Source organism: Melanostigma gelatinosum (assembly GCF_949748355.1).
Source record: "Melanostigma gelatinosum genome assembly, chromosome: 18".
NCBI classification, from domain to species: Eukaryota; Metazoa; Chordata; class Actinopteri; order Perciformes; family Zoarcidae; genus Melanostigma; species Melanostigma gelatinosum.
The window spans coordinates 17469011-17487366 of NC_136651.1; positions in this window are offsets into that span (position 1 = coordinate 17469011).

Below are 18356 nucleotides of genomic sequence, written 5' to 3' on the forward strand. Positions count from 1 at the left end.
GCCATAAGAGATGTTTAGTGCGCCACTGTAAAATTGGACTGTAAATGTACTCTCACCAGCAATTAAAGGCTAATGTATGGTGCGGCTGAACCAGCGATATCACGCTGCCACCTCCCCCGTTCTCCATCATCAGCTCCGATGAAGAGCTTGAAAGCCGCATATAGAGTTCATCAAGACTCGTTGGCTTAATAATAACAACTCATGCACGTCCACGGTCCACAGGGACGGTGCTGCCAAAGTTGAAGCCCACTTGTGGGCGAGATTGTCTTTCTCTTCATGCACATTTGGCCTGCCGTGAAGTCAAGATGGCAGCCAGGGTCAGGGGGCGCTTTGTGTTAATGATGGAAAAAGAACAGTCGCCATAATAACAAATGCAAAGGGTATGCAACCTCAGGCATGTGTGCCACCATTGGCACGTGGTAGCGTCAGCTATGGCACACTAGCAATAAGTTGGAAAAGTTAAAGTGCCTTCTCATCCGCATGCTGACTCACTTCTTTCACAGCCATTGGCAGTTGCGAGGCCTGTTATTCACAGTAGTTTGATTGTTTATTTTTTTCTCCATCCACATTGCTCAAAGCATTCCTACTCTGCCTCCGATTGTCTAGTATTTGTTGCAGTCTTTGAAGAATTTGTTAATTTGATTGCTGGTGAACAGGATTGGTGGAAGGTTGGTAGGGTTAATGATTCCAATTCAGATGTGGATGTTTTCATAAGGAGCCAACATATTCTTTTGTCAGACAGAATGTCAAACAGCACCAGGTTTGACAGCCATGCTAGCGGCTGTCTTTGGCTGTGCAAAGGCTCAGTAGTTCTTTGAGCAAAATGCTAACATCAGCAAGCGAACATGATTACACTTACAATGCTATCATATTGATTAGCAGCTAATATTTACCATGTTTACCATCTTAGGATGCTAACATTTGATCGCTGCCACTAAACACAAAGTACTAGTGAGGCCAAGTTTTGGACACATTTTTGACCTGATGGGGAACATGAACGTTTGTATCGAAGTCATCGCATGGTTGTCTCTTATAATCAGAAATGTCAACCTCATAGTCGCATTGAAGGAAACATCTGAGGATCATCAAATCCAATAGGATACATGCATGTCCTAAAGAAAGAGGCAATACATTGTTTAGCTATTTCATTAGAATAGTTGTGAAAACTAACTGCTGGTAGCGCGAGAGAAAAAGTTAGAGGATCACTGAAGTCTTGAGAGTTCATCGTCTGGGGACATTGAATATCTGTGGCACATTTCACTACAGTCCATCCCATATCTGTAATAATTTCACTCTGAACCACACATATCAACCTCATAGGCTCACTCGAGGAAGGTTAGGCAATCACAGAAGTGATTCCTGTTCTGGGGACCATGAACCATGACCATCATATTCAAATTTCAAGGCAATCTATAGTTTTTCAGCCTCACTCTGAATCAAAATGTCAACCAAATATTAGCACGAGAGGGAAATTAGGAGATCATTAAAGCCATTAGGATCCATAGCCGGGAACCATGAATGTCTGTAAAAAAATATGAGCCAAATGAATAAATTGTCCAGCTACCTCACTGAATAATTATGAAATAATTTTACTCCAATAACATAGGCGATGCAGTTGTGATGAAGACAAACTCTCCAGTAGAACAGAAAGATGTGTTCAGCTCCAAGTTGCTGTGGTTCCCCAGAAACTCGGACAAATCAAATCCCTACATCATTTGATAAAATGGCACCATGCAAATTGAGTCAGTTTAATCCAGAAATATGTCACATTATGAAGGCTCCATATAAGTGACGAACCTACACAAAACCCTGATCCACAAAAACTTAGCGGACTTGCCAATAAATCAAGCCTGGGGAGACAGTGATTTGACCATTTCCATTCTCAGAGAACCATTAGGGCCGGAGGAATGGAAAAGTGCCTGAAGTGGCATATCTCTGATGGATCCTGTTAGTCAAAAAGCGTTTCAACACGAGTCATTAGACTGTGTGACAGGCGCAGTCAATACCGAGCCAGCATCACTCACCTGTAACTGGAAGCCCTGTTCTGTGGCACTAATCTGACAATCAGGCTGGATCAAATGCAGAGGTGTCTTGCTTCATCACCCTCCTGTGTAACTCAAGTCAAGGGCCTCTGGTTATGTGAGCAGCACCTTTGGGGATGGAGACGAGTGAAAGGTGTGGGAAGAGAAGAGAGGAGAGGAGAAGAGAAGTTGGAAAAAGATGAGGAAAATCAAGAGGAGAGCACTCAGACGCCCTAATTTCCACTAGTTGGAGCCAGAAGCCAGGACTCAGATACAGCAGCCCGAATGCACCAACAGCTAATCAACTCCTCATTCATATCAAATGTCAAATCAAGGCAACAAATCCTGGGCTCCTCATCTATTTAATATTATGCCCAATTTTTGTCTTTTGCTCAAACAAGTGAATGCTCATCATGTCAGACCTCTATCATTCAGAGCCAATATCCCCTGAATAATAATGAAAAAGAAATGAATAAATCAAATCTTCAGTTATTATCTCCTCCGACCAAGACAGGGAGGAGGAGGGGGGGGGGGAGGGGGCTATATAAATTCAAGAATAGTGCACTACTTTTCAGCACTTGGCCAAACAAAGTAGAGCAAACAGTTCTTCTATAGGCGTAGCTGCTGTGTGCACATCATTAATCAGGAGGCACAGAAAAGGAAGTTTGCTGCGTTTTTTTTTTTTTTTCTCGACAGTATTTCAAAGAAACACTCGAGCCAGAGGAACACAGTATGCTTATCAGCAAACTTACTGTGTGAGTGTACGGCACTGTGCCTTTGTTCAACACGAGTATATATACCTGCAGACAAATTCCCAAATAGAGATGGTCTTGTGCATTCACAAAGCACTGTTTTGAGTGAGAATAGATTGGCGGAAGACACGATGACGTTGGTGTTCCGTGAGACAGAAGCCGTGTCTTTTGTTCCACAAGCAAGAATAAAATATCAAAGTACAGCACCGGCCACATGGCGACGTTTTTGTATCAGTGCTGTGCTTACTCAGCTGAACACTCCCTCTGAGAGGTGGATGAGAAAGCCTTGTTGAGGAATCGAGCGGGTGCATCCACAGCTGCCATTATGATTTTAAATCCAGTACCGCCAAGTTCGTGGCTCCGCCCCCCCCTGTGTGGATGGGAAATGACCTGTCTGTATCCGCCTGGCACTCTCTCCGTCTCCACCCGACCCTACAGACCCCTCCAATAACACATGCTGCCGTGACTCTTCGGCTTTGCTCACACAAAGTTTCAAGTCACAGGAAAAAAACAAAACGCTCCGCAAGACAGCTGCATTGTCCTGTGACCTGTTGTGTCTGATCCATGAGGCCTTCAAGATACACAGCAGGAGTGTATCCGTGGAAGTCTCCGGTTCCATCTGCTCGGGGGCCACGCCAAACTAGCTCGGGCTCGTGCAGGGCGGATAGGAGGAAGTTATCACGTAAAGTTCTTCCGGGCATCGCGCCTGTCAGTGATTCACTATTTGTGGCATTGCCTTTTAGCGCTCGTGTGCTGGGGGGGCGAAACCGCCTTCCGGAAAGTGTGACCAAATGTGTGAAAGTAATCCGAGGTTTCTTACTCAGATGACCGGCAATTACAATTGTGGCGGTTACGTGCCAGGAGTAAACACACATGCCACTTTCTACATTTAAGGGAAACTGGGGCTTTCCAAAATACTCCGATAGCAGTTAGTGTGGGCCACATCCATATTTATGAGCGACAGCGAGGCAACGCTCTTTGCCGGCAGCAGCCTGTGCAGAGCAGTAAATTGAATTCTGCCACGCAGCTCTCCCTGACAGAATGCTGAATAAGTGAGAGGATCTGTATTTTAGGAAAAAAGCATGACTGGTGGCCCGCATACACATTAGAATAAAAATGATATGTTGGGTGGAAAACTCCCATGGCACTTGACAAGACAACTGCAACTGCACAATATCAGCTATTTTAAAACTGGACATGACGGATAAACTTTCGTGAAAGGCAAAGATTAATAGAATAGGGATTTGTTTGGTCTCGGGAATGCTGACTTTAAAATATTCTATAAAACGCTGGAAGGCATCTGGCATAGATTAGTGCAATGTAAATACGTATTTAATTTACTACATTTTCTAATTTGGTCAAAACTTTTGACGGATTGAATTTCTTGCAGCCTGGGAGACCGACAATAATTCCTTTGGGCTTTTTTGTGTGCGTTCGGCAGCCTTTTCTTCTCTGAATTAAATTATCTGATACTATTGTAATGTGGATTATCAAGCATAATTAATAACAGCCACAGTAGTATCGCTTATTAAGTCTAACGGAAATAATTTGGAGCTGTATGAATGGGAATTATAGGAAGCGAGGGTTCTTTTGTGCATGAAAAAAAAGGAAAAAAAACAACATTGCTAGCATCTGTGCATGCATTATCTTGCCAGTTATCCAGGTCAGGTGTGCAGGGGCAACGAGGCAATCATGGCAGCTCCCATATGTTTTCCCCCAGCTGTTCTGGGGGATCCCCAGGCAGTCTTAGGTAGGCTGTGTGGTGCCCCAGTTATTATAGTTTGGACTGCAAAGACCACCAACACATACTGGACATCTAAATAATACATAGATAGATAGCTAGGTCGGTAGATAAACAGATAGATCATTAGCATAGAGATATATTTGAGTAAATACACAACATCATAAGTTAATAATGCAGCATGCATCGGTTTAATAAACAAAAAAGGATGATTCAAAGCCAGACACCGGGACCCTCCCCATCAGGGGTGGACTGGCCATCGGGAAGTTCTGGAAGAACCCCGAACAGCCGATCCATTCCAGGCCGGTGGTCATAGAGTTTTTATTTTTGAATTCAGGATGTCAGTTCTTACTCTACGGACCTCCGCCTGGGCCTCGCAACCACAGGCAGCACAGAGCGGAACTCTGCCTGTCACAATGGGCAAATACGAGCTGCCCCTCCCAATTTGGTCCGATCTTCGTTTTACTAAAATCCGTTTTTATTGTGATGAACGCGCCAGCCGTTCACTCGCGTAAAGGGCCTCTCCATCGTAGAGTGCCGGGTTGAATTATAATCCCAGCACATCACTGCCGGGAAGGGGGGGGGGGGGGGGTCCAGGTGTGGTGGGAGTTGCCAGTGCAGTGATGGTGGTGGAAACATGTGGAGGAGATGAAGGAGGGGGAAGTGGTGGGAGAGTGAACGGCTGGTGCAGGGCAGATCTTGTCAGACTTAATGTCGAACTGGTTGAGCTCATTGGCCTCGTCCCCATCACCCACTGGTACCTGGCTATTCTTTCTTCCTTTGTAACCATGACAACCATGACTTTGTAACCAGGATGGTCCTTAGTCCCCTCCACACCTCATGGTATTGTTGTGCTGCAGCTTCCTCTATACTTTCCATCTGTAGTCCTCCTTTGTCTGCTTTAATCTCCTAATCAGCTCTTGTAATGCATGAACAAAAGATGTAATTTCTATGATAAACTTGGATATTAATGTTTCAAACTGTTTCCTCTTGATGCTATTTTGGCCTGCTAGAGCCAAAATAAATACAGCTCTGACATAAGTTTCAATATTAGCATCAACAATATGTTGCATAGCCCCAAATGGGATTTAAAATAGTAACAGACTTGAAAGTGTCATCCTCATTCGTTGTAAGAAAAGTTCTCGCGGCAATTTAAAGATCAGACGTCTCCAATCCAATGAATGCGCACATAAGACAACAAAGAAACAGCATTCTGCAGTTATAGATAGGTGCTTTAATTAGATGTTTTGTTCTATGCCCTAGTTAAAATTCTCTAGCTCCCACTTTGTTCTTTAACATGTCTGTTCTCCGTGTTTAGTGTTTAGCCGCCGTGGCTCGAGTCACATGTCAAAATGCGATGCTGCATGCACCTTCGCCGTTCTATTCCTGCACGCTTTTTTGGGGATATGGTATTGTAGAATTGCTTTACACTGCTTTTTGTTCTTTCTTCTTTGTGAATACGACCGTGCAGAGGCAACAGTGATTGGCAGAAATAGCATCGCTGAGTACACGCCAAAGAAAAGCAATTCATGCAAGAGCAGCCACGGAACTTCCAGAACTCTGCTGATTTGTCAGCGTGCTCAGTGTGCTGGCGGATGTGGATGATAGAACTTAGTTAGAAGAAAATGCTGTCTTTTGTCGGTGTAGGAAAAAAGCACTGAAAGACAAGAATGGCACTCTTGACATTAATCCACATTCGGTTGTTATCGCGAGGCAAAGGCTTCGTCTGTGTGGCTGTGGGGGTTCTGCCCATCACACTTCAGCAGCTTCGAAAGTGGAGTCAGCACTTGTTTCTCTTAGTATGAACATTTTCAGCTATTGCAGATAGATAGCAAGATAAGGTTAAGACTATTAATATAATAGTATGTCATATATAATACTAATGTAACATAACGGTGTGTTCACTGCAAACTGAAAGACAGTCATACACACACATATATATATATATATACATATAGATACATACAAAGACGGGAGATTGTTTCCTTTATGGATAGATGATATGGCTAGAGTCAGCCTGATGCTTGAAAACAGAACAGCTGAACAGATCAAAAGAATCGCCATGGCATCGAAAGCTCACGGCACACTCCCCATCTCTTGGTTCTTGTGCTTCAGGGTTGAGCTCTGATCAGATTAGTATGACGCTATTTTTAGTCCTCATCTGAAGCTCTTCAAAGTTCCTTTTCATTACTTTGTTTGAGTCTACGTCATACGCTATTGTGCTCCAGTTTATACTGCATATATGGAATGACAAAAACAGGTATCACAGGTATTGTTGCCTTTCATATTCAAGGTGCACTGGGAGAGATGAGGGCATATATTTTATCCCACAGATTGATGTGCCGATCGTATGGATTGTTTATCGTTCACCAGGGTGGAAAATTGTCTTTTGCTCGCCAAGACCTACCACAATCCGAAATATATGATATATTCAGGAGAATAAAGCGATACGAAATACAAAAAATATTCAATAAAGTATTCTATAGAGCAGTTATTGCTTCTCGGGTTTTAGATAAATGCTGGTTCCACTTTAAATCTGTCTTTTAAAGTCACCAGAATCCGTCCACTGTATGAGTTTCTTTTCAGCCCCTCTGCTTTACGGATGATCGATAACTTTGCCCCCCCCCCCCCCCCCACCTAAAGCTGTGATGAAACCTTTGCCCTTGGTTGTGAGGCATTGCTAATGTGTCTGGGTGTGCGCCTCATCTACCGAGACGCCTGCAAGCCGTCAACAGATCGATACGATTTGATTCAGCCCTGATGTCTCCCCGCAGTATGATGTGGCGTAATATGATACAATTCAGTCCGTCAATTCAGTCAGTTTTTGTTTGTTGTCGATCTAAAAGAGATGTGACAGCTTGCGGGGGGGGGGGGGGGGGGGGGTGACTCTAGGTGCTATACATGTACTCACTCTAGTAACGGGGGAGGGGGCGAGAGAGAAGGGTACTGTTTATGGATCTCATTCATAAAACATGACAATTAGTCAGCTGCAAATAAACAAGCAACTGTTTGCTGATGATGCATTTCTGTAATGAGATATTCTATGTTAACAATGCGAAGCAAATGTTATTTTCATGCTTTTTACTCCTTTTTTTCGACACTGTTCATTTTCAACGGCCATGTAATGTATTTACATTCAATGATTACCTCTTTATCATTTGATTATTAGTGGCAGACACACACGCAATCACATCGCTAGATTCAAGTTGCCTTCATTCCCACTAGGAATTTACAGGCACAAGATCCTGTGTTTATCTCACTGATATCAGCCTTACTTCTTACTGTTCGCTCTACACTCTACAGTACATAGCTGTATATCTGCTAATGTAAATGGAACATCCTGCTGCTGTTTCTCCACATTAAAAGCGTTCAACTGGCGAGACATGCGGTGGCTTTTACTGTGAACGAGCCACAGGAAACCCAACGCATTTGAGCATCAAAAAATGCACCGGCCAATCAAGACAGCAGTCGTTCTTGGTACTTTCTGCCAGCGGATCAGTTTGAAACACAGCAGTGAGCTCCTCATGCTGGAGATACGGGCGCTGCTTTGCTGTGTGGTATAAGCTCCTTATGCTATGGTGAGCGTGACATCAGCTTCATGATGATTACTGACTGACATTTATGAAGACAACGTGAGTTTGAAAACAGAGTATAGCTGCTCAAGGAAGTGTTTCCCACCCCCAGAGATCTGAGACCTGTAGTGTTGAACTGCACTCGCTGTTACTATGGTAACCACATGTGTCGCCAAGTGCAACCAGGACTGAAATCTTAAGGATGTAACTATCACTAAAGAGATGGCCTTCTAAAACACTGTTTTAACACTAAATCAGGAGAGATGGATGATAAAAACACAATTCATCTGTTCAATTTGATTCTAAGCTCAGCTGTTTTAAATTGATAAACATCAGCTTCATCATCAACTGTAAACAGGAAGCATTGGCTGTAATATGTGAATAGTCACATCTGTTCCAGTCTGGTCTACATACTAAGAAAGGAGAGGTTAAACATACGGAGGTGCTGTTTCCTGAATAACAACAGCATTATGCATCAACAGCTTTACCTTTGTATTATGGGAGAGACACACAAGCGAAAGGTTTCAGTTTACACTTGAGTCATGAATGGCCTTAAGAACGATGTGGAATGAGGGGACTGATGTGTAAATGCACCTTGGTGTGAATTGGCCTGTGATACATTTTGTGCTCTGTTTCTGTAGAGCTTAAAGGCCTTTCACTTGATAAACACGATTAATGCTTCTTTAAAATGTGAATATACTGTACAAACACACACACACACACACACACACGCCTGCTCTGGTAAAACTCAGACTCTAATTAGGTTTTCTACAGGACAGAATCTCAGTACTTGCCCGTACAAGTTGCTGTTGCATTTGGCAGATGGTATTCTGCAGAATTCCCCACAACAGCATTTAAGCAATGTGTCGCAAGGATACCTGCCAGCAGCGGATTCTTATTGGACCGAAACAAGGAGAAGAGGGCTTTCTGGATCGCTTTGCAACTTCATCTTGCTGCATTAGTGTCCTTATGCTGCAAATTGCTGAGGGGACCTTGGATAAAAGTGGAATACACTCCAGCGTGTTTCTGTTCCTTTTCGACACAACCAGCAGCGGTTAGCCTGAATCCATGTTCTAGCTTGACCAGCGTCTTGCCCTGTTATGAGGGAGGTGTGCTGCTGCCGTGTGAAGAGGGGGAGGAGCAGAGGGAGGACGGCCAGGTGAGTAACGGCCAGCGATCGGCTCTGAGTAATGAGAATGGTTCATCTGGGCACATGGAGAGCTACCTCCCCTAGATGGACCTCAAGAAAGTATGAAGCCCCAACGCGGACCACAAGACATAATGTGCATCCCTAAAGATAGACTCCTACTCTATGGCACTTTATAAACCAGGACACAACACCATTAGTGCTGATGAAGACGATGAACAGTATATATTTTTCATTTAATGTGGCAAAGTAAAACGATCCAGGCTGAGAAACAGCAGCAACGAGGACACGGTGCTTTGGTTCAACGCCACAAGGACAGAAAACATTTCTGTTTCAATGCATTTCAGAGCTTTATGTTTCATTCGAGTCCATCACTCAATTCAGTATTCTCAGTTCCAATAAAACACACATTCACTTCTTCAGTTAGCTTCTCTTTCTGTGATAAACACATTTCTAGTAACTTGTAGATTCCATAAACATCTTTAGTAACTTAAGTACATTTTTCACAGTATGCAACTGTTTTAAATAGTACTTTCCAGATTTAGTGCAATTTAAAAGTGTTGTACGATGTCCCTTTAAACATGCCAAACTTGACATTAAGCTTCTGCAACAATGACTTAATAATAATAATGATTCTTATGTTACAGGTTACAGAAAACGTAAGACTTTGGTCTCACTACCTTCAGTCGGTAATTTCTAACCAAGTGGATGCTACTTTTAAACACATCAGTAACCAATAACGATGTCAACTATTCACAGCGTACAGTAGTCTTCAGATACACCATATTACGTGTCACGTTAACAAAGTGACCTTATAGGCAGTGATGGTAGCAGGTAAAAACAGCTACCGTCAAGCCGGAATATTTGTAATTGTATCTCATTTATGGAAGCTTCCCTGTGAATATAGTTGTCATACGGTCTCTATCAGAGCTGTTTTTTTCCCCCACTGCTCTTATTTAAATTCAAAGCGGGCAGCTGCAGACCATGAAGCAGCTTTGATTGTGAAAGAGCAATGTATTATGATAATGATAATGATGATTTCACACTGGACTCTGGGACATAAGACACACCCACCAGTAAACCACAGGTGTCACCAAATCAACCAACTTTTTACAAAGACATGCTGTGAATTTACAGTACCATCTTGCAATAAGTATGCAATCTTAAGTCTGGAATATGGAATATTTTATTGGATGAAAATGATCATTTGACAAGATTTTATTCAGTTCACACTTAAAAATCTTCTCTGAGAACATCACGGGCCGGTTTCATGTGGATTTAAGATGAACATGTTTGCAACATGACCTCATGAAATGTTTGGTTATCGTTCATTTTGAAGATATATCACGTATTTCATTTAAAACAAATCCCTGTCGGAAAACAAAAAAATTAAAGAGCTGTGATTGAGTCCACATATTATTCTTCTTCTGTTACAAATCTGATGAAAATCTTGATATCTATTTTATTTTTACAATAGCACACAAATTTCCCTTGACAGAAAAGTGGCATTAGTATGCGGCTAAGATTCCTCGGGTAGATCTAAATTAGTTTTTCTTGCAACACGGAAAAAAGCTTCACATCAATCTTGCACAAGTTGCATTGGGAAAGATTTAGTTTTATGTAACATGTGGTGGCATTTCATTTCTGATGAGCAGAAAACGGCTGAAAATGATTGCCTCACATTAAACAATGAGAGTTTGAGGCAACCTGACAAGCATGGCGCTCATAAAGGATGAGAATGGGAGCAAATCGGCTGATTATACAGAATCCGCCCTCTCAGCAGGAGCTGCTCATTCTGACGCCCGCATGCCAAAATCATCAATCAATGAATGCTTCCAATTATGCAGAAGACAGCCCATCCATTCATACCTGGCTTTCACTTTCTGGCCCATTTCAACTGCAGAGACAGAAGCGGAGACGGAGGAGAGGGCGAAGAGGAGGGAAAACATAAACTGAACTGTTGTACATCACAATGTGCTACAGTATTATCCTTTTCTTTTTTTATATATCCTCGATTTCTGGTGGACAGGATTAATGATTTACCCACCAGCTTACCATTACATCAGTCTATTTCAGCTTTACTACGTTTTTTTTCATTTATTTATTCATTTTTGAAACACGTAAAAATAAACAACATGAAAATCTTTTGAAGAATCTTGAATTTAACATTTATTGACAGCATTTTCTTTTTATCCCATGAACCACTGATTTATGGTTATATGGTATAAAGTATGTTGAACAGTTTATTTTTGCTGGGTAGAGAAATAAATCGAGTTGAGCTGATTAGCTCAAGCTGATTAGCTGATTGAGCTGATTAGCTCAACTCTTAAAAATCTGGAGTTCATCAGTAAAAAATGACAATGAACGAAAATCAAATGATTGTAGCATTTTGGGGGATTTTGTCTGTTTTTCTGTAAGCGGTTGGTACATTGATCTCACAGGCCGTATCGGATCTTCCAGAGCTGCGATGTTGGGAGGCAGGAGTGGAGACGGAGAGGCGCGGAGCAGATGGTGCAGAATTCACAGGGTTTATTTCCAGAGAGTTCAGTGTTTACGGCTCATAAACTGACTTAATTATGAGACGGAGGGGATAGTGAAGCCCCGGAAGAAGCATTTAAAGAGGCAGAGAAATCTTCATTAAGACCATCAAGAAGATCTGGGATCCCTGATAAAATCTGAACCGAAGAACCTGATTTCACCTGATTCACCTGATTTCACTCCGACAATGCATTAATCCCCACAGGCAGGGATTGTAGCTACAGTATAATTTGAGGAAGGTGTGGGTTATGATTATGTTATGACTTCCCAGCAGCGCTGCTCCTCCCACATATCTCCTAATTTCCTAGCAAACAGCAAAATATCTCCAGCTACACCTGTAATTTAAGCATTGTTTGTTGGTGCATTTAAACAATCTTTAACCATGCTCTAAGAATAATTGTATGAGAAGAACCTTTCCTATTAATCCAGATACAAATTAACAAGAAACATTCATGGTTGGTTTGTAATTACATGCTGGGAACAAACTCCTGCCAGGCGTGTTCCATATCTTGTAATTTGCATTCATCCATTTCTATTAGTGTATTAGATTAGAGAGACGCGTGGTATCACCTGGTATTTGTTATGTTATATCGTACACTACAAACTGCATGCTGAAAACACAATTTGTTGTCATATTGGCATAAAAGCTGAGGTTATCTCTCAACAACAGCCTCCAATCATTATTTCAGAGCACTCAGATGAGCAGAAGCTGGATCTGACCACAATCAAAACAATGCATTGTCCCCTCAGCTCACTTGCAGCAGCTCAATTCTTTCCCAGCGCCGCACTCAATAGTGCGGCGACACTTTGCAGCAGCGACAATGAGCTCTTCTTCGCTCTGGGGATTCAAACAGCTGCTCCAATTTACACTTTGAATTGTGTAAAACGGTGTAAACATCGCGTTCGCAAATGATCTGTAAAAGCCTTGACTTTGGAGGGAAGAGACTAGGGCAGAGCTATATCTGGATGTTACTCACATTTTAGCTTCAAATGGGGGAAGGATCCGTTGTCGACTAAATGCTGCAAAAAGGCACAACGCTCTCAGAGGGTTTCGGCGGGTCTTGGTGATAGAATCTCGTATTCAGTGCGAGGCCTTTAGAAAAAGTCATCAAAGAAATCCTCTAAATGGAGCTTATTAGAGTAGCTTTCATTAAAAAGAGGTCTGGGCATCTTTACAGTTTTGCCTTTCTACATGTGGTCTACACTGCTAGAATCACAACGGTAGCAAAAAAAACCCCACACATCAAACCTCCAGTTGTCAGCTGTTTCAGTTCTGAAGCAGAAAACAGTGGCCCACTTAATACAATGTTTAGAAGCTCTGAGTGGCCCTCCTTGTTAAAGACGTTTGAAGGTTTTCACACCGCCGTTTGGCATACCAGATCAATGTGCCAACATGAGTCAGTGACAATTCTGACACAGCCATCCCTGAGTAACAGGCAGCCGTCTTTCTGCTCAATGGACCGGAATGGCCTTTGCGTCCGCGTCAGGCTCGTAAGTGACAGTCCTCTCACTGCTGCCCGTCTCACCGCTTGCACCAGAGGGCTGTGAGTGGTCTTAGGGCGCTCTCACAAGCCAACATTTATTTCATTTCACCGAAACTCTGGTGCATGTCAGCCCCAAGTGTGGTACGCTTCGGCAGCTGTGGACGCAATATTCAGACTCACGGTGCAACCCGAAAGAATCGATTCGACACCTCTTGCGAGACGTGGTCTCTCCAAGTGCAATCGAGTGCGGTTCGATTGCAGTGAGAACATAATCCAACCCAATAACAGAAAGTGAACCAAATCGCAGACTGCCTGCATGGGCATCTGTTGACATGGACCGGTTCTGAAGAAGTCGGAAGTGCCTTAAACTTGCATTCTGACTCCTCCAAAAAGAAGTGTGGTTGTATAGAAGTCTATGAGAAAGTGACTCTACTTCTTACTTGGTTTATTACCTCAGCAAAACATTGTACACATGAGTTTATGGTCTCAAGTCTTCTTCAATACAGCATAATGTTCATTTAGTAAGTAGTTCACTTTTGTTTCCAAAAAAACCCCCAAAATGGCGAGGGCCAAAAACAAAGAAGACAACTGCCAAAATCTAGAGCCCTGGCCTTCAAAACAAACCATAGTGAACAAACCAAAGGATGATTTCACGGTAACTACGTCCACTTCTTATATACAGTCTGTGACACTGACACAGGTAACTGGCATGAGTAGAGGGGACTAACTTGGACATCTGCAGAAGTCGGATGTTTGCTTGACATCTGGGCCAAAGAGATCACACAGAATATGTTGAAAAGAAGTCCACAAAAATCATGATAAGTCACTATTAGAGATAAACTAATGGGAAAGGGATTAGTGCGTACAGTAGATCAGTGCCAAGTCAACTATAGCTTGTGAAAGCGCTGCTTACAGTCAATAACTGTTTTAGCAGCTCTATAGCTCATTCTGTCAGTGGAGTGTGGCCGTGGTCTATGACCAACAAAAACTCCAAATTGCTTACGTACCACGGCCTAACTCATGGACAGTATGTCGTAGACTCTTGTGGGAGGCATCATTGACTTTCTTTTTTTCATTTATCTTACAGAGGTCTAGTGTTTGCTGTCGTTCCAGTGAGTGTGAATGCATGCACTCGTTGATGGTCGCAGCTCAGTGTTTTAAAGTGGGGAATTGTCATTAAGTGAGCAGTTGAAAGCGGCAACAAGTTTTAATAATGAATAGGAAAAGTAGGTCATATTGTGAGCAGATAGATATATTGATATACCCTAATTCCTCATTCCCTAAATTATTTAATCAAGTAATAATAATATTGTAACATTTTAATATTATATAGGTGGAGGTTATGTTTGTTTATTTTTTTTTTATTGTTTGAATTGTGCAAAATAAATAAACTGAACTTAGTCATGGCTGCAGTCTTACATGCATGTGCTGGTCAGAAGCCCATGCGAATACACTCCAAAATACAATGTGTCACTCATCTTTTTTCTTCTAGTTTTCTGCTGTTTAGCACTAGGACTAACATTTCGGTGTGAAAAACATCAATCACCCTGTCACTGAGCAGGTCACCTGGTGAGCTGAATATTGATCATTATAAAGAGCAGAAACGGAAGCATTTACAACTGGGAAAAATACAAAATCAATAAAAAGAAAACAAAAAACTGTGAGGTATCATAAATCCTCATGTTTTCGGGTCGTCAATATAAAAATCTTTCTGCATGCCCCACATAAAATGTGCAAAGATTTGAATCTGATGAACTGTTTTCTTTTCCTCAAATGATGAAACCTGGAATGGATTACAGTTCTAAATCAGTTTGAAAGGTGCTCAGACACCCCAATGAGTAACAACTTGAGGTTAATGGGGAAAGATGGCCGCGCCAAAGATAGTTTCCATCCAATGATGATATTTGCCCTTGACCTACATTTATCGAACATTACAGATGTTGCCATAATCACCGCAATTATTTTCAATTTGCCGCCATCCCCTTTCTCCTTGGTGAATTAGAGAGGACTCCAAATGAACAAGACTGCAGAGAATGTCGCCATGAATTTTAAGTGTCATTCCCCCTATTTAGATGAGCTGCAGGTCACCTTTTTCACTGTTCAGACTTTTTAAGGGGGGGGGGGGGCAATCAGCCGCCTCCGTGGAATATGTAAGATTAGTTCTACAATGTCAATTACATCAGTCATCAGTTATGCCACAATGCACATTAGATCAGCTCTGAGTGATGGTAGGGGTATTCTTCCATGACCTTCCACGTTGTTTTAAATTTTTTTGCTTCTCGGCCAGAGAGCCGCCGAGGAGTGCAGGAGGTTTCTGTGTCAGGGAGGCACAGTGTCAGGTCCTCTCCGAGATCAAGGGACAGAAACCGAAGCGGACAGCTGCCGATGTCTGACTGCCCCGGCACACAGGAAATGGCTAAGAGACGCACACATAGCTGTCCACCGGCATTAGTATGAGTGACGCTCTCGCCACCTTCAGAGTCGCGCGGACATGCATCTCCGTGTCTTGGGAGGAAATGATACCGAACTACAGGTGGGTGCAGACACGCGAAGAAACCGTGGCCTCGGGAAGGTGATGGGTCTGCAGCGGTAGATGGGTACCACTAGCCATGGACGTATTATGCTATGATGAGATCCAAGCCCACAGGCACAGGGCTGGGCTGTGCACTGGTTGATACACAACACTCACTTCCTGAGCGACTTGATGACCATGCTAACATGCTGATGCTGAGCTGCTTTAATGATTACCATGTTTGCCGTCTTAGTTTAGCGTATTAGTGTGCTAACATTTGCTAATTAGCACTAAACACGAAGTACCGCTGAGGATGATTTGAATGTCTTTAGTTTTGCAGCTATTAGTCATAAACCAAAAGTATTGGACAAATATGAATTTGAACCATTGTTGGCGCAAGATGAAAAGTCAAAAGATGAGCAGAGTTGTCACAATTTATCCCATGGGGACCATGAATGTGTGTATTAAATTGTATGGCAATGCTGCACCGTGTTTTGCACCAAACCACCCCGTAGATGTTGACATATATTTTCCAGAAAATGAAAGTGAAAATACTGACAAACCTGTGTCACTACATGGAAAGTCAGGGAATCAGCAAAGTCATATGGAGTCATCCTCTGGAAACCATGACTATCTGTTTAATAATGCCACTATCCAATAGTTGAAGTTTACAGTTTGGAGTTTGGCTTTCTGTGCACCAGCAAGGCTGCCTCTAACCACTGTGGCTGAATCTGTGGTGGAGAAGCTGGTGCTTTCTGACCCATCTTGTACAGTTTCTCCTTATGTTGTTTGGCCTTTGACCATTCTTTTGTTCTTCTCCAAGCAAAAGACTACTGCTGACAACGCCAGTGCAAAGCAAATCAAAACTCTATTTTATTTGCATTCCAATCAGTGTTGGATAACATTTATTTGAAAGCAACTTGTTGCATTACAATGCTGCTGCCATTAAAAAGTAACTTGTAATAACACAGCGTTACCTACTGCAAAAGGTAACTCCTTGGAGTACATTTTTGGTTACCAAAAATGAAAACCCCTTTGCTGGGTTGCAAAAAAACTTCTTTAATGTCTATTTGAGTGACAGCAGAACGTTGTTGCTGTTTTGAAATTGTAAGAGTTTTCCTTCGCTTACCCCCCGCTTAAGGGATGAGTGAGGACTCATCCCTTGATCTCTCCGCCGCTCTCCTATGCAGTACACCCCCCCCCCCCCCCCGTCTCCACAGCCAGGTCATTAATCTTCCCGTTATTGGAGAAACTCACTGACATCCCTCCATAAAATGGCACTTAATTTATGCATTATTTATGCCTCATTTATGTGCTCAGGTCCTCCAACTATTTATCAAATGTCCCGTCTTATGTCAAAACATCGCAATTGATCGCCGTAACTCATGATGCTCACAGCGAACACGTCAGTGGACAGGAAGTCACCGGGGACCTCCGCTCACTGTCACAGGACAACTGTCACCCAGACAACTGCGTGGCAGGAAGAGCCGCTCTTTAGCTACCTGGCAATTTCTCCTCTGCAATTAAAGATTTTGCGCTTCATCTTGGACGCAAACACATTTATTGTTTCACTTAGAGTACTGGTTGTATGCACCCGTTTTCAGCCGAGGCCAAATAATGAATAAGTCATGCAGTGGAAACACTTTTAACTCCTTCAATGGTCCATAAATGAAGAGACCGTCCTGCTGACTATGCGCAACAGTGTAGCGGTGTGTGACAAGCCCGAAGGCGAAGCTGCTCCATCCTCACCACTCCATCCCCCCCACACCCTTCCCTATCTTCCCCGCATCGCCCCGGAGGCGAGGTGCATCACACTCCACAGAGCACCCAGACGCACTCACCTGCGCTGCCACTACAGCCACGCATCACCAGCCAGCATCCAGGAAAAAAAACCTCCGGATAACCTCTGCAACCTCAGCTGTCGTTTCTTCATCGTCAGTCAGAGCTCCACTCCGACTGAAAGCCAGCTACCGACACGTTTCACTCGGGCTCCGTCATACCCAGTGGCGGCTGGTCAATAGAGGGCCATGGGGCATGGCCCCACCATGAGCCACAAAAAAAAACCCTCAAATAGATTCAGCTTGGGGCCAGAACGATCAGGCCCCCCTCGCTGCGCGTTCTCGTCAGGAGAAGTCTCTACAGGCGCCCGCGCCAGCGCGAGCACTCCTCCTCCAAGACCCGTTTGAGAGGAGAACTTTGGCGGAGATTCTGCAGCCAAAGAGCTGATATCAGATCAGCCTGACCTCACAATCAGACAGCAGACTACTTGCGAAGCTCACCAGCTGTACACCACACAGGTTTGGCTAGCTGGATGACGTCATGCTAATCATTTATTTAGCTTTTTAAAACAACGGGGACGGATCCAGCACGGACAGTTACGGGAGTGAGGGATGAGGAGGTAAGGAAACATGAGAACACCAGGGCACACATGGAGAACGCTGTCAAGCTACATATCAGACAAAGTGAACATATTTTCTTCTATATAGTCTCAGTCTCATCTGCTTAACTTGGTCATGGAGGCATCAACATGTAATAGAGATGTTAAAATAACAGTGAAAACTCATCATAGCTTAATTTAACATCAGTATT